Here is a 22,300-nt window from a genome sequence, read left to right on the forward strand (position 1 = left end):
TTTAAAATTAGTGCGGTTTTAAATTGGTTTACATAAAAATATTCATAATGAGTGGTAATAAAATGATCTATATTTACTCTACATCTGGATCACAGTACAATTTTTTGAGTCTATATTTTTATGTTATAGCGAGTCCTTAAGGTGTGTACTAAGTTCGAGTTTAGGTGCTAAAATCAGAAATAAATCAGTAAGAAAAGTATAAAATTATACGCCTTCGATGCAAATTTAAATATAACTTGATGGAGAATAGATCGAAACAAGTTTTTTATTAAGTTTATATTCTTTAAATGGATTACACGATTAAGAACAGAAAATCGTTTTTAAGCTTATGTAGAACGCTGTTTTTTAATTTAATATTATGAATTGTTTTCAAGTTATTCCAATATATATAGCGGAAGTGCCTTAATTTTGAACATAACCGTATATCTCAAAAAGTCGAGCTCTTAAAAAAACAAGTGTAAATTTGGATTCAGCGACCTCAAATTACTAAAAATTTGATATAAATTTTAAATGAACACAAAAACGGTTCAATTTTGTTCCCATGTATTTCTAAAGAAAACTATTCATGAAAAATTGGGATTTTAGCCACTAAACTCGAACTTAATATCCACCATAAATACTAAATGCTATATTGACAAGTGGAAATTATATCTAATTTTATAATATTTTTATTTCATTTATATTCTGAGAAGGATTTCAAAAATGTCCCATTTGTGCATGGATATGATTCTACTAATGTAGTAATTGGATGATTTTTTTCAATGTGGTAAGTTTTTCGTCCATTTGTAATAAAGCCAAAATTTCTATTTATTAAAAATAATTTTCATTTGCAGGATGACAGCAAATCTAATGGTATTTTTTGGAATCTTCTTACTGTTTAATGCTAACTAAGCTGATATCCCTATTTGCTCTAAGAAAATTCTCTTGTAAGTTAAAGATCAAAATACCATAGAATTTGATAATATTTTTATATTTTATATACCTTTTTAACTTCAGAGGCTTATGACGCAAATCCACACAGCAAAAACTAGCGAAATCGGTGAAATTGGACAAAAATGAAATGAAAATAGCAACTTATGGCATATATCTTTCATATGGATAGAAAATGGAAATTGATATTAATTAGTTTCATTCTACTAACATAGAATATTACTCTTTTGAAGAAGCAATTACTAACTACCGAAAAGTAACAGCATACATCGTACGAATAAAAACATTTCTTTTATTGTATATCATAAGCCATAGTTTTATGTAATATAATAATAATTTTTTGAAATAAAATACTGGTAGTTATGAAAAATTGTCTTATATTGTACGAAAAATTTCTTAGTTGTATAAAGGCTTGTTGTACCTTTAATTCCTCAATTTATTTACTTCTTTGAAAATTATACTGATAAACAGTTTATTTGAAACCAATTTCTAAATATAGGATTCCCAAAAACTTGTTCATTTTTCCGGATAGCAGGAATATTTTGAATGAATGTAAGTACATTCTTCCCACAGCGTAGTAAGAATGAACTAAAATACGATGCAATACATAAACTTATTTATAAGAAAATCATGAACTTATCTAGATGAAAAAAATCTTTGGCGCCAAATCATGGTCATTCTTACTATGGGTTAGTTCATTTTTCGTAAACAATAGTAAACTTTTTTTTCGGTGTACGTGGTATATATTAAACTAAAAAAGGCCGATTAAATACGTATATAATTAAGTTTAAAGTTTCTATAGAAATAAAATTCTGACAAAATAAAATTTTGACAACATTTTCTATAGAAGTAAAATTTTGACAAAATTTTCTATAGAAATAGAATTTGGAAAAAATTTTCTATAGAAATAAAATGTTGACAAAATTTTCTATATAAATAAAATTTTCTATAGAAATAACATTTTGACAATGTTTTCTATAAAAATAAAATTTTTGTAGATTATTTTTGGCTCGAGTGGCAACCCTGATTACGAACCGATATGGACCAATTTTTGTGTGACTGGGGATCGGCTATATATACCTATAGACCGATATGGACCAATTTTGGCATGGTAATTAGCGGCCTTATACTAACACCACGTTGCAAATTTCAATCGGATCGGATTAATTTTGCTCCTCCAAGAGGTTCCGGAGATCAAATCTGGGGAACGGTTTATATAGGGGCTATATATAATTATGGACCGATATGAACCAATTCTTGCGTGTTTGTTAGAGACCACATTCTAACACCATGTTCCAAATTTCAACCGGATCGGATGAATTTTGCTCCTCCAAGAGGCTCCGGAGGACAAATCTGGGGATCGATTTATATGGGGCTATATATAATTATGGACCGATATGGACCAATTCTTGCATGACCATTAGAGAACATCTACCAACACCATGTACCAATTTTCAGCCGGATCGGATGAAATTTGCTTCTCTTAGCGGCTCCGCAAGCTAAATTTGGGGGTCCGTTTATATGGGGGCTATACGTAAAAGTGGACCGATATGAACTAATTTTTGCATGGTTGTTAGAGACCATATACTAACACCATGTACCAAATGTCAGCCGGATCGGATGAAATTTGCTTCTCTTAGAGCAATTGCAAGCCAACTTTGGGGGTCCGTTTATATGGGGGCTATACGTAAAAGTGGACCGATATGGACCAATTTTTGCATAGTTGTTAGAGACCATATACTAACACTATGTACCAAATTTCAACCGGATCGGATGAAATTTGTTTCTCTTAGAGCAATCACAAGCCAAATTTGGGGGTCCGTTTATATGGGCGCTATACGTAAAAGTGGACCGATATGAACTAATTTTTGCATGGTTGTTAGAGACCGTATACTAACACCATGTACCAAATTTCAGCCGGATCGGATGAAATTTGCTTCTCTTAGAGCAATTGCAAGCCAACTTTGGGGGTCCGTTTATATGGGGGCTATACGTAAAAGTGGACCGATATGGACCAATTTTTGCATGGTTGTTAGAGACCATATACTAACACCATGTACCAAATTTCAACCGGATCGGATGAAATTTGCTTCTCTTAGAGCAATCGCAAGCCAAATTTGGGGGTACGTTTATATGGGGGCTATACGTAAAAGTGGACCGATATGAACCAATTTTTGCATGGTTGTTAGAGACTATATACCAACACCATGTACCAAATTCCAGCCTGATCGGATGAAATTTGCTTCTTTTAGAGCAATCGTAAGCCAAATTTGGGGGTCCGTTTATATGGGGGCTATCCAATTTTTGCATGGTTGTTAGAGACCATATACTAACACCATGTGCCAAATTTCAACCGATATGGCCCATTTGCAATACCATCCGACCTACATCAAAAACAACTACTACAATATTTCGATGTGTTACAAACGGAATGACAAAGTTAATATACCCCCATCCTATGGTGGAGGGTATAACAAAATCCTTTTTTTTGCATTAAATATAATAAAATATAATAAATTTGAGCATTTCTATATAACACCAAGAGGGACCAGTCGGACACTCGTCATTTTTTGTATCGAATTAAATTCCGAGTTCATTTAACGAAGTTCGACTGTCTGTCTGTTTGTTCATGTATTTGTGTGTGCAAACTACACAATGAAAACAACTCTTTTCTGGGAAAAATGAACTAACTCGTGCGAAAATTTAACTAATTGTACTCCACATTTTGCAATTTCCAAGAATATTTAATGCCTGTTGTATGTATATTTTAACTGCAGTTCACCAGTTTCATTTTGATACGATTCGGATCATATCAGAAAGGAAAAACTTTTGGAATGTGTTGAACGATAGATTATTATGAAAATCTTAAATTATTTCATCACATCTGAAAGGAAAAATGTTGGAATGCATTGAGCCATAGATTATTATGAAAATCTTAATTTATTTCATTTCCGTGTTCAAAAATTTATAGAATTTAAGGACAATTTTAAGTATGTTAGTTTGATAAAAAATTTTAAAGAACCTCCTAAACAGCCTAAAACAAAAGGGTTTCACTGACAGAACAGTTTTCTTTTTTTTTCATTTAGAAATGACTCGTGTTATGGTAAAGGTTCCACCATTCTTGCGACAAAATCCACGATTATGGTTCCGGCTATTGGAGTCCCAACTTTTTACATCTGGAATTACTGCTGACGATACCACGATACACACACTAGTAGTTTCAATCGAGAGCAACTTTCTAAGCAACATTTAAGGCCTTATTGTAGAAACTCCCCCAGTGGCAAATAAGTACGGGACGCATTATTAAATGAATTTCTGGAATTTGAGGGGAATCGTTTAGGACATCTTTTGGAAAATGTAAGTATTGGTGACAAAAATAAACTTCGGCATTGCTAAGAGAAATACATGAATTGTCTTGCGGTAAGATATTGCTAACAACACTAAAATTAACACTTATGGTACACGAATTATTAATTGCAATACAGGACACCGATTTGTGTATGTTTTTGTAGATTTTGCAATATATTCCTCTCCAACGCAGAGGCACTTAACAAATTTTCTATAGAAATAAAATGTTGACAAATGTTTCTATAGAAATAAAATTTTGACAAATTTTGTTATAGAAACAAAATGTTGACTAAATTTTCTATAAAAATAAAGTTTTGACAAAATTTTTAATAAAAATAAATTTTTGACAAAATTTTCTATAGAAATAAAATTTTGACAAAATTTTCTGTAGAAATAAAATATTGACCAAATATTTTCTATAGAGATAAAATTTTGACAAAAATTTCTATAGAAATAAAATTTTAACAAAATTTTCTATAGAAATAAAATATTGACAGAATATTCTATAGAGAAAAAATTTTGACAAAATTTTCTATAGAGATAAAATGTTGACAAAATTTTCTACAGAGATCGAGTTTAGAACAAAATTTTCTATAGAAATAAAATTTTTTCAAACTTTTCTATAGAAATACAATTTTTATAACATTTTCTACAGCGATAAAATTTTGAAAAATTGTTTTATAGATATACAATTTTTGCAAAATTTTCTATAGAAACGAAATCTTGTCACAATTTTGTATGGAGATAAAATGTTGACAACATTTTCGAAAGAGATAAAATTTGGCAAAATTTTCTACAGAGATAAAGTTTTGACAATATTCTCTATGGAGATAAAATTTTTACAAAATTGTCTATAGAGATAAAATTTTGAAAAAGTTGTTATAGATATACAATTTTGACCAAATTATCTATAGAGCTAAAATATTGACAAAAATTTTTATAGAGATAAAATTTTGCCAAAATTTTCCAGAGATATAAAATTGTGACAAAATTTTCTATAGAGATAAAATTTTGTCAAAATTTTCTATAGAGATAAAATTTTGTTACAATTTTCTATAAAAATAAAATTTTGACAATAATTTCTATAGAGATTAAATTCTGACAAAATTTTCTATAGAAATAAAATTTTGACAAAATTTTCTATAGAAATAAAATTTTGACAAAATTTACTATAGAAATAAAATTTTGACAAAATTTTCTATAGAAATAAAATTTTGACAAAATTTTCTATAGAAATAAAATTTTGACAAAATTTTCTATAGAAATAAAATTTTGACAAAAATTTTTATAAAAATAAAATTTTGACAACATTTTCTATAGAAATACATTTTTGAGCAAATTTTCTATAGTAATAAATTTTTCAAAAATTTTCCATAGTTATAAAATTTTGTCAAAATTTTGTATGGAGATAAAATGTTGACAAAATTTTCTATAGAGATAAAATTTGACAAAATTTTCTATGGAGATAAAATTTTGACTAAATTTTCTATCGAAATAAAATTTTGACGAAATTTTCTATAGAGATAAAATTTTGTCAAAATTTTCTATAGAAATAAAATTTTGAGATAACATTTTGTCCAAATTTTTTATAAAAATAAACTTTTGACAAAATTTTCTATAGAGATAAAATTTTGACAATAATTTCTATAGAGATTAAATTCTGACAAAATTTTCTATAGAGATAAAATTTTGCCAAAATTTTCCAGAGAGATAAAATTGTGACAAAATTTTCTATAGAGATAAAATGTTGTCAAAATTTTATTTTTATAGAAAATTGTGACAAAATTTTCTATAAGGATAAAATTTTGTCAAAATTTTCTATAGAAATAAAATTTTGTCCAAATTTTCTATAAAAATAAACTTTTGACAAAATTTTCTATAGAGATAAAATTTTGACAATAATTTCTATAGAGATTAAATTCTGAGAAAATTTTCTATAGAGATAAAATTTTGACAAAATTTTCTACAGAGATAAAATTTTGCCAAAAATTTCTATAGAGATAAAATTTTGACAATAATTTCTATAGAGATTAAATTCTGAGAAAATTTTCTATAGAGATAAAATTTTGACAAAATTTTCTACATAGATAAAATTTTGACAAAATTTTCTATAGAAATAAATTTTTGACAAAATTTTCTATGGTAATAAATTTTTGAAAAATTTTCCATAGTAATAAAATTTTGACAAAATTTTCTATAGAAATAAAATTTTGTCAAAATTTTGTATGGAGATAAATTGTTGACAAAAATTTCTATAGAGATAAAATTGACAAAATTTTATACAGAGATAAAGTTTTAACAAAATTCTCTATGGAGATAAAATTTGGACAAAATTTTCTATAGAGATAAAATTCTGACAAAATTTGCTATAGAGATAAAATTTTGACAAAATTTTTCTATAGAAAAAAAAATTTGACAAAATTTTCTGTAGTAATAAAATTTTGATAAAATTTTTCTTTAGAAATAAAATTTTGACAATATAAATAAAATTTACAAAATTTTATAGAAATAAAATTTTGACAAAATTTACTATGGAAATAAAATTGTCACAAAATTTTCGGTAGAAATAAAATTTTGCAAAATAAGATTTTTTTCTATGATAACTTTTTGGTAAAATTTTTTGCAAATTTTGGTAGATTATTTTTGTAATTATTTTTTTTTTTTTCGCTTGATAAAGACAATTTTGTAGTTTGAAGGAAAAATTTGGAGTCTTTAGCATTATACGAAATTCAAGATGGGCTCATTTGTGCAAAAATAGAATCTTTATCTATATATTTCATGTGTGTATAATTTGTTCGTTTTTAAGTTCATTTAACTAACGTACGCAAAAAAAATTATTAAAGGCAAGGAAGCTTTTTGAAACCATCATAACTCGAAGAACGATACTAGATTTAAATTGGCTTCCGTATTCTAAGGAAAAAAATTGTATACAACAATATTTCTCAGTGTAGTATAAACAACTACTACTACAACATGAAAGTCAAAAGTTTAAATCCATTTACACAAAAAAAATTTCTGATTCAATCACGAAATTAATTGAGCAAATTAATTTTTTAATTGAAATTCCTTCAATCACAGTAATGATAGTATCAGTTAAAAAATTCATTGAAAGTCAATTAAAAAATTAATTGATACTATTAATTTTTATGATTGATTTTTGTTTTAATTAAAAAAATTGTTGAATCAATTAAATTTTTAATTAATTTTAATTTTTTTAATTAATTTTAAAATTCAATTAAAACATTAATTGGAAAAATTTTCGTGATTTTTTCTTTTTTATTAGGATATTTTGATTACTGTGGGTTTTGCGAAAGACAAATTCCAACTGCGTGTGGGATTTTTCAATAAGTAAATAAAAAAACAAATATAGAAATTGTATCATATCTCTCATATAATCTGATATTGCACATATCAAACATGATGATCAGAGCATTCAAATTTTAATGTAAAAATCTCACTCAAGTAAACCACTTCGCTTCTACAAATGTTGAATAGTTTGAACATCTTGCACTTGAGCCATTGCACTAATCCAACAATGCCAAAATAGGCCACACATGGCTAATGTAGGTAATGTATTTTTCCCAATGGCTAAGCCATTGCCTGGGGATCAGACCTCCTTTGTTCTAACTCTAAAGCAATCCATAATGGGCTATGATCCTTTTCATTATTATTCCATGAAATTTACCTAAAAACGACTAATAAAACCGAAATTTCCTAACTTAAAACATTGATTAATAGGGGAAAGACAAAAAAGGACATGGATTCTCTTCGGTAATATCCTTTTATTGGGACAATACTCTAATTTTAATACACTTCGATGGACAAGAAACAACTACTATTGCCACCGTCGCTTGAAGGGACATTTGTCAATCACAATGTCAACCTGAAAATAGCAAATCCATCAAATCTTCTAGCTTATGGTGGATTTTTTCAAAAACAACCTTGAATACACATCACCACTTACATATTCGACATAACCATCAATTACATGACAATGCATTGACAGAAAACAGAAAAGGACAACCCTCTCCACATCAAAATCAAAGACGAAGACGAAGAAGAAGATCAAGCACCATTTACACAAAACACCGCACCTTTTCTATTGTACTAAAGTGGACATTTATTTTTTAAAAGGAGATTTTTCACTTTCACTGTGAATGGTTTCAAAAGGACTCTGCTTACTGCTAAGCTACCATACATGATGCTTCTTAGTTGCTCACATTCACCCAAAGCCATTTTAAGACACTGCTCAATGGCTCATTGGCCGATTGTCCATAGTCCAAAAGGATATTTACTTGACAATTTGTCACACGACAGGACACAAATGACGACGGGTCAATATATCACCACTTTTTTTCATTCGAATGACCCCAGTTTCTCACACCAGTTTCTCTTTTCAGGTTTTTTTTTATTAGTTCGGGTTGATTTACCTGTCCAGCTGCATAAATTCCGGTGACATGTGAGTCAGTGAGAGAGCGAAAGCAAGTGATTTTTTTTTGTTGGGTGGAGAAGATTGTGGGGGACAACTTTCTGTGACAAAAATCCATGAAATCCTTAACAGCAACGACGGATTTCAGGATGTGTTGAAAGTATTACGAACGACCGGAATATCGAGACCATGACACTTTGTCCACCACCTTGCAACAATCACTGCTTGTTTGAATTTTCCAAACAAACGGAGAAAATCAAAAGTCAGGGATGGGTATGATGATTGTGAGGAAAGAAATTTAAACACGTATGAAATAGCAAATGTCAGGCTTAATCGCCCATACAGGCTATTGAAACCATATTCAGGTTGCCATTATTTCTAAATTGCTTTTCTGACAGCTAAAGGCCGGTACTATGTTCATTCTTGCGAAAAATTTTTATGGAAACCATTATTTCGCACATAGAAAGCGGCGTTTTTTAGGTAGCTTGGAGCGCTATTTTACAGGGAGCGATATTGGATTAAGTTGGTGGTTGTTGCTTGTTTTTACAAAATAACATTTTATTTTTCCTTGGGCAATTGATCTGCTATTCCTTTGATCCTTTGTATAGTTTCGGAACAAAAATATGGTCCGTGTTTGATTTATAAACCCGCACAAATAGTTTTTAATAAATAAATTATTTCTTAATTCACATTGCAAATGGCGCCGTGCTATAAACGTCAGTTTTTCAACACGAAAAAACAAAGTATCACAAATGGAAAAAATTTCGCAAATTTTTCGCATTTTTTGGTTTTGTATGGAGTTTCAAAGCGAAAACCGAACAGAGTACCGGCCTTAAGAGAGTTATACCAGTGACAGTTCATTTTATTTTCGACGAGCTTACATAAACATTTTGACTTATTGGATTAGCAGGAGACCAAAACAAATTCGTAAGAAGAGGAAGGATGTTCGGCCAAGGTACTCCAAAAGTACCGAATTCAGGACACGAAAATGATATTATCAATCACAATTTTAAGTGGACAATAAAAAATACTTGATTAAAAAATTAATTGATTTCATTAGCAAATTTCAATTAATTTTTTAATTGATTCAATTAAAAATTTAATTGATATTTATTGCAAAACTCAATATATTTGTCATTACAAACGAAATTATTTTTACTTACTTTCATAACTGACTTACGGCAATTTTCAGCTCCGTTAGGCTTTAACTGCCAGTTAAAAGAAAGTAAATTGCAAATATCTTCCCTCCAGTTAACTTTAACTGAATAATTTTCAGCAGTTAAATTCCTAACTGGCCTATGGAATTTATGACAGCTTCGTCCATAATACGGTTTAAAAGTTGGTTAGTTAACGGAACACTAACGGAGCTTTATGAAAATGGGGGTTATTGTTTTTGGTTTGTTTCTTTAAAAGTTGGTTAGTTAACGGAACACTAACGGAGCTTTATGAAAATGGGGGTTATTGTTTTTGGTTTGTTTCTGATCAATTTTTTGAAATAAATTTGATGGTTTTTATATGGCGCAAAAAATTTTTCATCTACATACACTCTTAGAAAAATATGTTTTTCATATGTTCCGATATAAACAAAATGTGTTTCGGGCACAATTTTAAAACACAATATATTTAAAAGCAAACATGTAATGTTCCTAAACTAACACTATATGTTTGGAACATCTATGTTAATATGTTAGAATATATTATGTTTGGGGCATGAATGTTTCATAAAAATCATATGTGTGAATGCAAACATATATAAATTTACAAATTTCGACTAAACATACATATGTTGTGATATTTTATTCAAAGCGACAGAGAGAGTATAGAGAAAGAAATAGAAATGGAAACCGGGAGAGTTGACGAAAGATATCAACATAACACAGCGAAAGAGTCAAAAGAGAACAATTTCTGTGAAACCCCTTGTATGTTGTTTCGGAAAACTGTTTTATGATAAGGCCAAAAATTTGATATGCTTAAGTCTAAATATTATTTAATTTGAATAAAGACATTCGGAACCAAGTGAATAGACATTTGAAAAACAAAAAGCATATGTTTTCGCCTTGAGAGCAGCATTTTATGTATGTGTGGACATGTGTTTTGTTTATTTTGTTATTTTTGCAATAAAAAATTAATATTTTATCCAAAAATCAGTCAATTTCATTTATATCAAGCACTGTTACTGACTATAAATCTTTAATAACCCACATTTCGAAGTTTTATTATAAAACTTTAATATAGTGTAAATATAAATGTGTAAATTAAAAAAAAAGTGTTCGGTCGGAGCAGGGATTGAACCCACGACCCTTTGCATGCAAGGCAGACATGCTAACCACTGCTCCATGTGGAAAACAAATGTATGTTTCTGTTAAATAATGTTATGTTTGCATGGGCTCGTGGGCGCTGCAAACTATGCTATATAAATGTAACTTAAAACGATAATTATCTACTGGTGACTATAACAGCTACGTAGCCCAGTGGATAGTGTGTTGGCTTACAAACTGTATGGTCCTCGGTTCGATTCTCCGTGCAGGCGAAAGGTAAAATTTAAAAAATTTATAAAAGTGATTAATTTCTTTAACATTATTTGTATTACAGAAAAAGGTGCCAAGAACAAATATATTTCGTGGAAGTGAAATTAACGAGTATGTTAGGGAATAAGGGAGCCACCGTTGTGCAATGGTTAGCATGCCCGCCTTGGATACACAAGGTCTTGGGTTCGATTCCTGCTACGACCGAACACCAAAAATTTTTCAGCGGTGGATTATCCCACCTCAGTAATGCTGGTGACATTTCTGAGGGTTTCAAAACTTCTGTAAGTGGTTTCACTGCAAGGTGGAACGCCGTTCGGACTCGGCTATAAAAAGGAGGTCCCTTGTCATTGAGCTTAACATGGAATCGGGCAGCACTCAGTGATAAGAGAGAAGTTCACCACTGTGGTATCACAATGGACTGAATAGTCTAAGTGAGCATCGGGCTGCCACATAACCTAACCTAACCTAACCTAGGGAATAAGCACAATCGTCTTTGGGAAAAATTCTTCCAAGCATATAATATTTTTGGGCTCAAAATGCTTCCAAACATATAATATGTTCACATAAAACAAACATATTAATGTTTCGGCAGTATCCAATAATATATGTGCTTCCTGCAAAATATGTTTGGAACATATGTTAAAGAAGCGATTTTTTTTGAGGGTGTAGTAGTGAAGGGCCGTCCGACTTAAAGCTTTCCTTACTTTTTAAAAATATAGAAAAAAATAATTGCATGTCAAACCCTATTTATTATACTTTTCTGATTTCGAAAAAAAAATCCAATTACCTAAATTTATGGAAATTCTCTCCCCACATTCCAACTCAAAAATAGCATCCCCATCATGGCTGCCACAGTTGGTAGAGTTCTACCAAAAATCTTAGATTTTGTCCTGTTATTCCTCTCCAACTAAAAAGTAATTCATAAATAGAATAAAATCTTCACAAATTTTTCTATAAAAACAAAACGTTGACAAATTTTTCAATAGAAATAAAATTTTACAAAATTTGCTGTAGAAAGAAAATTTTTTGACAAAATTTTCTGTGGAAATAAAAGTTTGCCAAAATTTTCTATAGAAATACATTTTTGACAAAATTTATTTCAACAGTTTCTATACTCTAAAATTTTTCAAAATTCAATTAAATATATTAAAAATTCAATTAAAATTGACAAAATTCTCTTTAGAAATAAAATTTTGATACAATTTTCTATAGCACTAAAATTTTGAGAAATGTTTTTTTTATAGATATAAAATTTTGACAATTTTTTTCTATGGACATAAACATTTGGCAATTTTTTTCTATACAAATACAAATAGAAATTAAATTTTGACAAATTTTCTATAGAAATAAATTTTTGATAAAATTTTCTACAGAAATACATTTTTGACAAATTTTTCTGTAGAAATATAATTTTGCCAAAAGTTTCCATAGAAATAGAATTTTGGCAAAATTTTCTATAGAAATTAAATTTTGACAAAATTTTCTATAGAAATAAAGTTTTGCAATTTTTTCTATAGAAATCAAATGTAGACAATTTTTTCCATAGAAATAAAACGTTGACAATTATTTTCAATAGAAATATAATTTTGACAATTGTATTCTATGGAAATAAATTTTAAGAACATTATCTATAGAAATAAAATTATTAGAAAATTTTCCATAGAAATAAAATTTATAGAAATATAGAAATAAAATTTTCAAAAAAATTTCTATATACATAAAATTTTGACAAAATGACCTATAAAAATAGAATATGAAGAACATATTAAAGGCTGTAGAAAATTTCTTAAAAAAAAAAAATTTAAGAAATTTTTCCATAGAATAAAATTTTTAGAAAATTTTTCTATAGAAATAAAATGTTTAGAAAATTTTCTATAGAAATAAAATTTTTAGAAAATTTTCTATAGAAATAAAATTTTTAAAAAATTTTTTATCGAAATATACTTTTTAGAAAATTTTTATAGAAATAAAATTCTATAGAAATTTTTAGAAAATTTTCTATCAAAATACAATTTTTGGAAAATTTTCTCTAAAAATAAAATTCCGACAATTTTTTCTATAGAAATAAAATATTTAGAAAATTTTCTATAGAAATAAAATTTTTAGAAAATTTTCTATAGAAATAAAATTTTTAGAAAATTTTTTATCGAAATATACTTTTTAGAAAATTTTTATAAAAATCCCGCCAATTTTTTCTATAGAGATAAACTTTTTAGAAAAATTTTTATAGAAATAAAATTTTGGCAAATTTTTTCCACAGAAAATTTTTGAAAATTTTATTTTCTGTGGAAATAAATTTTTGACAAAATGTTCTATAGAAATAAAATTTTTAGAACACTTACTATAGTCTCAAACTAAAATTTTTCAAAATTCAATTTTAAAAATAAATTTTTGACACAATTTTCTATAGCACTAAAATTTTGAGAATTTTTTTTTTATAGAAATAAAATTTTGACAATTTTTTTTCTATGGACATAAACTTTTGGCAATTTTTTTCTATACAAATACAGTTTTGACAAAATTTTTAATAGAAATTACATTTTGACAAATTTTCTATAGAAATAAATTTTTGATAAAATTTTCTACAGAAATACATTTTTGACAAAATTTTCTGTAGAAATATAATTTTGCCAAAAGTTTCCATAGAAATAGAATTTTGGCAAAATTTTCTATACAATTTATATTTTGACAAAATTTTCTATAGAAATAAAGTTTTGCTATTTTTTTTCTATGGAAATCAAATGTAGACAATTTTTTTCCATAGAAATAAAACATTGATAATTATTTTCTATAGAAATATAATTTAGACAATTGTCTTCTATAGAAATAAATTTTTAGAAAATTTTCTATAGAAATAAAATTTTTAGAAAATTTTCCATAGAAATGAAATTTATAGAAATATAGAAATAAAATTTTCAAAAAATTTTCTATATACATACAATTTTGACAAAATGACCTTTAAAAATAGAATATGAGGAACATAGTAAAGGCTGTAGAAAATGTCTTCAAAAAAAATTTTAGAAATTTTGCTATAGAAATAAAATGTTTAGAAAATTTTATTTCTATATAGAAATAAAATTTTTAGAAAATTTTCTATAGAAATAAAATTTTTAGAAAATTTTCTATAGAAATAAAATGTTTAGAAAATTTTCTATAGAAATACAATTTTTAGAAAATTTGTTATCGAAATAAACTTTTTAGAAAATTTTTATAGAAATAAAATTCTATAGAAATTTTTAGAAAATTTTCTATCAAAATACAATTTTTGGAAAATTTTCTCTAAAACAAAAATTCCGACAATTTTTTCTATAGAGATAAACTTTTTAGAAAAATTTTTATAGAAATAAAATTTTGGCAAAAATTTTAGAATTAATATTTTTAGAAAATTTTCTATCGACATTTTTAGAAAATTGTCTATAGAAATCTTTAAAAAATAGTCTATAAAAAAAAATTTTTGGAAACTTTTCTCTAAAAAAAAAAAAATACAAAATTATCTATAGAAATAAAATGTTGACAAATAGTAATAAAATTTTGGCAAACTTTTCTATAGATATTCAATAAAAAAATACATTTTTGACAAAATTTTCTATAGAAACCAAATTATGACAAACGTATCTAACAAAATAAAATTTTGATAAAGTTTTCCATGGAAATTACATTTTTCACTCCGCAGATTTGTTTACCATTTTTACTTTTATCTGTGCTAAATATTTGTTATCTGCCAATTTGTAGGTTTTTTGAATTTTCGGGCAAAATTTGATTTTCAATTTTGGTCTCAGATTACAAGTAGGGTAGGGTGCAGGAAATGTGGTATACTCATTTGTTTTTCGATAGCCAAATTGTTTGTTTTTGTCCGACGATGCTAAGATTTTACCACATTCATTTTACAACTATGAGCGAAAAATAAGAAACCCATAATTTCAGATATATTTGCGAATTTATTAAAAAACTAATTAAGCATGATTTCAAAAATGTGCAGGTTATGTGGTACACCATACGAAACGAAATGATTAAGAACCACCAAAAAAACCATTCGAGCTCAGGTAAATGTGATTTTTTTCAACTGGCACAAATAACATAAAGAGTTGCAAAAATCAAACTTTGATTGCTTCATTCGCTGACAGCCACAATTTATTCAGCTTGATTTAATTATTTATATGTTGTTAGATAGAGAAAAAAGCTACTATACCACATTACCAGCCTGTACCATATATGCTGCACTTACTCTACTATAGATTTTCGGGAAAAAATATATTTTTGGAAATTTCGTTACGATGTTTTAGATGCAACAGACTCTAATTGCATTTTAATACCCTCCATCATAGGATGGGGCGTATATTAACTTTGTCATTCCGTTTGTAACACATCGAAATATTGCTCTAAGACCCCATAAAGTATATCTGGGTCGTGGTGAAATTCTGAGTCGATCTAAGCATGTCCGTCCGTCCGCCCGTCCGTCTGTTGAAATCACGCTAACTTCCGAACGAAACAAGCTATCGACTTGAAACTGGGCACAAGTAGTTGTTATTGATGTATGTGGGATGGTATTGTAACTGGGCCATATCGGACCACTTTTACGTATAGCCCCCATATAAACCGACGCTCAGATATGGCTTACGGATCCTCTTGGAGGAGCAAAATTCATCCGATCCGGTTGAAATTTGGTACATGGTGTTAGTAAAGGGTGATTTGTTAAGAGCTTGATAACTTTTTTTGTAAAAAAAACGCATAAAATTTGCAAAATCTCATCGGTTCTTTATTTGAAACGTTAGATTGGTCCATGACATTTACTTTTTGAAGATAATTTCATTTAAATGTTGACCGCGGCTGCGTCTTAGGTGGTCCATTCGGAAAGTCCAATTTTGGGCAACTTTTTCGAGCATTTCGGCCGGAATAGCCCGAATTTCTTCGGAAATGTTGCCTTCCAAAGCTGGAATAGTTGCTGGCTTATTTCTGTAGACTTTAGACTTGACGTAGCCCCACAAAAAATAGTCTAAAGGCGTCAAATCGCATGATCTTGGTGGCCAACTTACCGGTCCATTTCTTGAGATGAATTGTTCTCCGAAGTTTTCCCTCAAAATGGCCATAGAATCGCGAGCTGTGTGGCATGTAGCGCCATCTTGTTGAAACCACATGTCAACCAAGTTCAGTTCTTCCATTTTTGGCAACAAAAAGTTTGTTAGCATCGAACGATAGCGATCGCCATTCACCGTAACGTTGCGTCCAACAGCATCTTTGAAAAAATACGGTCCAATGATTCCACCAGCGTACAAACCACACCAAACAGTGCATTTTTCGGGATGCATGGGCAGTTCTTGAACGGCTTCTGGTTTCTCTTCACTCCAAAGGCGGCAATTTTGCTTATTTACGTAGCCATTCAACCAGAAATGAGCCTCATCGCTGAACAAAATTTGTCGATAAAAAAGCGGATTTTCTGCCAACTTTTCTAGGGCCCATTCACTGAAAATTCGACGTTGTGGCAGATCGTAAGTCTATTCATGATGAAATGTCAAAGCATACTGAGCATCTTTCTCTTTGACACCATGTCTGAAATCCCACGTGATCTGTCAAATACTAATGCATGAAAATACTAACCTCAAAAGAATCACCCTTTATATGGTCTCTAACACCCATGCAAAAATTGGTCTATATTGGTCCATAATTACATATAGCCCCCATATAAACCGATCCCCCGATTCGGCTTGCGGAGCTTCTAAGAGAAGCAAATTTCATCCGATCCGGCTTAAATTTGGTACATGGTGTTAGTATATGGTCCCTAACAACCATGCAAAAATTGGTCCACATCGATCCATAATTATATATAGCCCCCATATGAACAGATTCCCATATTTGACCTCCAGAGCCTCATGGATGTGCAAAACTCATCCGATTCGGTTGAAATTTGGTACGTGGTGTTAATATATGGTCTCTAACAACCATGCAGGAATTGGTCCATATCGGTCCATAATTATATGTAGCCCCCATATGAACCGATTCCCATATTTGACCTCCGGAGCCCCTTAGAAGAGCAAAATTCACCTAGTATATGGCCTCTAACAACCATGCCACAATTGCTCCATATCGGTCTATACCTATATATAGCCGATCCCCAAAAATAATCTAAATAATTGTCAAAATTTTATTACTATACAAAATTTTGTAAAAATTGTATTACTATTCAAAATTTTGTCAAGATTTTATTTCTATAGAAAATTTTGTCAAAATTTTATTTCTATATAAAATTTTGTCAAACTGAATTATATACGTATTTAATCAACCTTTTTATACCCTGCGTCACACCGTGGAACAGGGTATTGTAAGTTAGTGCATATGTTTGCAAACCCAGAAGGAGACGAGATAGACACATGGTGTCTTTGGCATAAATGCTCAGGGTCGGCTCTTGAGTCGATATAGCGATGTCCGTCTGTCCGTGAACACATTTTTGTAATCAAAATCTAGGTCGCAGTTTTAGTCCAATCGACTTCAAATTTGGCACAAGTATGTGTTTTGGCTCAGAATAGACCTCTATAGATTTTGGAAGAAATTGGTTCAGATTTAGATATAGCTCCCATATACAGTCCCAGAAGCGAGTGTTTTACCCCAATGTGGTTGAAATTTTGCACTAGTAGTACAATTAGTAGTGTAGTCAATTGTGCTAAATTTTATTGAAATCGGTTCAGATTTAGATATAGCTCCCATATATGTCGTTCGCCCGATTTTCACTCATATGACCACAGTGCCCAATCTTTCACTCCGATTTAATTGAAATTTTGCACATGGAGTAGAATTAGCATTGTAACTATGCGTGCCAAATTTGGTTGAAATCGGTTCAGATTTAGATATAGCTCCCATATATAGCTTTCGGACGATTTACACTCATATGACCACAGAGGCGAATTTTTTGCTCCGATTTAGTTGAAATTTTGCACAGGGAGTAGAATTAGCATTGTAGCTATGCGTGCCAAATTTTATTGAAATCGGTTCAGATTTAGATATATCTCCCATATATAGCTTTCGCCCGATTTACACTCATATGACCACAGAGGCCAATTTTTAATTCCGATTTAGTTGAAATTTTGCACAGGGAGTAGAATTAGCATTGTTGCTATGCGTGCCAAATTTGGTTGAAATCGGTTCAGATTTAGATATAGCTCCCATATATATGTTTTTCTGATTTCGACAAAAATGGTCAAAACCAACATTTTCCTTGTAAAATCGCCACTGCTTAGTCGAAAAGTTGTAAAAATGACTCTAATTTTCCTAAACTTCTAATACATTAATATCGAGCGATAAATCATAAATAAACTTGTGGTGACCACGTAACATGGTTTTCGCAACCATGTTATTTTCTCGGAAATCATATATCTGATTTCGGCAAGCAGGTTATATTTGACGAGAAAATAACATTTTAGTGACAAACATGTTACATGGTCACCATACAAAAATAACATTTTGCTCTTGAAACATGTTTGAGGTGATCATATTCCTTCTCTGCGTGTATATAACCCCCAACACATTTAACGGATGTGATATGGTATCGAAAATTTAGATCTACAAAGTGGTGCAGGGTATAATATAGTCGGCCCCGCCCGTCTTTAGACTTTCCTTACTTGTTTTGTTTAATATATACCCCGTATGGACTAACTTACAATTGAAAAGACGGTGTTAAGAAGTTTGAAGATACCTTGCCATCGGCAAGTCTTACCACAACCCAAGTAATTCGATTATGGATGACAGTCTTTAGTACAAGTTTCTATGCAATCCATGGTGGAGGGTACATAAGTTTCGGCCTGGCGTATATACTTGTTTTTTTCTTGTTGTATCTTAAAAGATACAGTGCGCGCATTTTAGGGTTAAGTAGATACGATGTATCGAACGTTAACTTTTGAAATGTTTTAGCTACACGCAAAGAAAAAAAAACGTTTTGAAAACGTGTACCGAAAACGTTTTTCTTTTGTTAGAGTTTTTTGAATTGCTTCGAAAATTTTAAACTTTTATCACCAAAAAAAATCGTTTGTTACAAAATTTTTATTTTTTCAATAATAAAAGTTATTTTTGAAAGAACAACACAGTCCATTTCGTTTATATCAAACACTGTTCTTTTCTGACTTTAGGTCTTTAATAAGACACATTTTACAGTTCAAAATTTAATATACTACAATGTAATGTTGAAAATTTTTTTCGGAATCTTCCGAACATATCTGGAATAAATGCAAAAAAAAAAAAAATACTTTGGTCTAAGCAGGGATCGAACCCACGACCCTTGGCATGAGAGTCGGACGTAGCAACCACTGCTCCACGGTGCCAAACTAAATGTTTGTTTCTGTTAAATAAACTATGTTTATTCGGTTCGTGGGCGCCGTAAGCTATGCTATATAAATATAACATATATGGATATTTATCTATTGATGGCCATAACAGGTACATAGCTCAGTGGTTAGTGTGTTGGCTTACAAAGTGTATGGTCCGCGGTTCGATTCTCCGTCCAGGCGAAAGGTAAAAAAATTTTAAAAATTTATAAAATCGTATAATTTCTTCTACATTGTTGGTATTACAGGAAAAAGTGTTAAGAACTAAAAAAACTCGTGGATGTGAGAAAGATGTGAGGGAAAATGCAATTAGCAAGAAAACAATGTTTTTTTTTTTTTTTTGAGGTAGTCTTTATGAAATTGTTTTTACATCCTGGAAAAGAATAAACGTTTATCACAAAAAGTATATACTTTTCTTCCAAATACACTTCCTTACAGCGAAAAGCAAATGAGAAACGAACTTTGTTTGTCTAAAATTTCGTTTGGGAGGAAAGAATTATTTTTTTGCGTGTACAGTGCGCGCATTTAAGGGTTAAGTAGATACGAAGTATCGAACGTTAACTTTTGAAATGTTTTAGCTAAGATTTTATTTCAATAAAATGTGCAATGAAATTCACATTGTCTCATCTACCATATATTTAAATTTTTACTTGAATTATTACACCATCCCGCATTCCATAATCACAAGAAACTCCAGCTGTTTAATGCAAAAGCTAATGCCAGTTGATATAAAGCAAAGTAATAATTCAAATGTCACCAGACATGATTTGCCAAGGAAATTTCTAAGACAAGCCCCATTGTCACTTCGCTACTGACAGAGTCCTGTATTTGGATGTGAGTTTGTGTGTGTGAGTGTATTTGTGTTTGTTAGAGTTCATTTTGAAAACAGGACTTCACAGGACTCTATTCATATTCCGGCACCTTAGCGTTTCCGTTGCAGTAACTGCTTTTCATGTGACAGTCCGGTTAACACTAAATGTGAACAAAAGGCGCAAAGAAAGGTCTTTATCGTGACAAGTACATTTTTCATTCTTGGTCTTTGGGGGTATCCTTTATTTTCAGCTCAAATACTTCTTTGTCTGTATGTGTGTGTGTGTGTGCGACATTGTTTCATCCTTTCGTCCTTGTTAAATGCAAACATGATTTGACATTTTATTTGCTTTAATACCTTTGAATTTCAATTTTAGTTCTTTTCGAATGTATTCGAGATAGCGAAAGAGAGGACTCAAAAGAGTATAACCAACTGATAATAGTGATAAGGACTAAATTTGTCTAAGGTAAATAATTACCAGAAAAAAAATTTATTTCTATTTTCTCTATTGTTTGGCACAAAGGTAGCTGTTGTCTTTTGAACATTTTTCCATACGAATCATTTAAATTTATTTTAACCATGGGGTGTCACAGTGACTAAGGAGATAATCATCAAATGTTTCCGGTACATATTTCAATGGTTGACACTTTTGGCTGGAGTAGTCTTTGAGCTTTGGGTGAATACTCTTTTGTAATGCAATTTCTGACATGGTGGTCATATGTTATTATACGAGGACTGCCTTTGATATTACGGGATTAGAGAATAAAAATATATATTTTAGATCGCAAATAGCTTTGTTGATTTTCAAAATATTCCCCATTAAGATCTATACACTTTTGCAGGCTTTCGAACCAGTTGTCGAAACACTTTTGTCACTCCGATTGAGGTATTTCCAAAACATGTATTCTGAACGCATCATATGCTTCTTCAGGTGTGCTGACCTCTCATTTTATGTTTTTCGTCGTACGGGAATAAAACGAAGTCCTTCGGTGCCACGTCGGGAACTTTTATTGCATTTTTGTAAAGCATCGATTGATCGAAATCAAATCAATCGATTCGAGCCGATCTTTACAATAGAGCTGTCAGTTGGCAAATTGCAAAATTAGTATTTCCCAATCGCGAAATGTAAAAGGCAACCTTCGCGATTTGATATCTCAAAGGGCATGGAAGCCAGAGGTATTTGAAACACCTGCACCCCAAAAGGTATGTTAAATATCCATATTTTTATATTGCCCCACATATGCAGGTTAGCTGATTTGTATGTTAGTGCAACCAATTTCTAGTATCATTTCTAATCCGCTCATCCGATAGCCGACACATTTATTCAGTGACAGTTCATTTTATTGGATGCCAACTTACAAAAGCATTTTGATCTATTGCATGAGCTTGAACTACAGGAATTGAAATATTATATTGGACCAGTCCCCAAACAAACTGGTCTTCAGATTTGAGATTTTAAAGCCTTAGAAGGTATAAGTTACTGCATATGTTTGCGATAACCAGAAGGAAACGAGATAGACATATAGTGTCTTTGACAATATTGCTCAGGACCGGCATCTGGGTTGCTCTAGCCATGTCCGTCTGTCTGTGAACACATTTTTGTAATCAAAGTCTAGGTCACAATTTTAGTCCAATCGACTTTGGCACAAATATGTATTTTGGGTCAAAATAGAACCCTATTGATTTTGGAAGAAATCGGTTCAGTTTTAGATATAGCTCCCATATATATCTTTCGTCCGATATCTACCAAATTGGCTCCAGAAGCCAGAATTTCAGCCTGATTTGATTTAAATTTTACATAAGGAGTGCAATTGATAGTGTCAACAAGTGTACAGAATTTGATTGAACTCGGTTCAGATTTACATATAGCTCTCATATATATCTTTCGCACGATTTTCCATCATAATATGAATTACTTGAATTTTGGCATAGGGAGTAGAATTAT

The 22,300-nt window shown here is 30.2% G+C and overlaps 1 long non-coding RNA gene across 1 annotated transcript; it reads left to right on the forward strand.

Annotated features, from left to right (window-relative positions):
* The first annotated feature begins 682 nt into the window (after window positions 1-682).
* On the forward strand, window positions 683-1,239 carry LOC142232320 (uncharacterized). Its single transcript, XR_012721095.1, has 3 exons — window positions 683-766; window positions 834-926; window positions 997-1,239. It is a non-coding gene; the product is annotated as an uncharacterized LOC142232320 (long non-coding RNA).
* Window positions 1,240-22,300: the final 21,061 nt, after the last annotated feature.

This window comes from Haematobia irritans, chromosome 3 (genome assembly GCF_050003625.1).
Source record: "Haematobia irritans isolate KBUSLIRL chromosome 3, ASM5000362v1, whole genome shotgun sequence".
Classification (NCBI taxonomy): Eukaryota; Metazoa; Arthropoda; class Insecta; order Diptera; family Muscidae; genus Haematobia; species Haematobia irritans.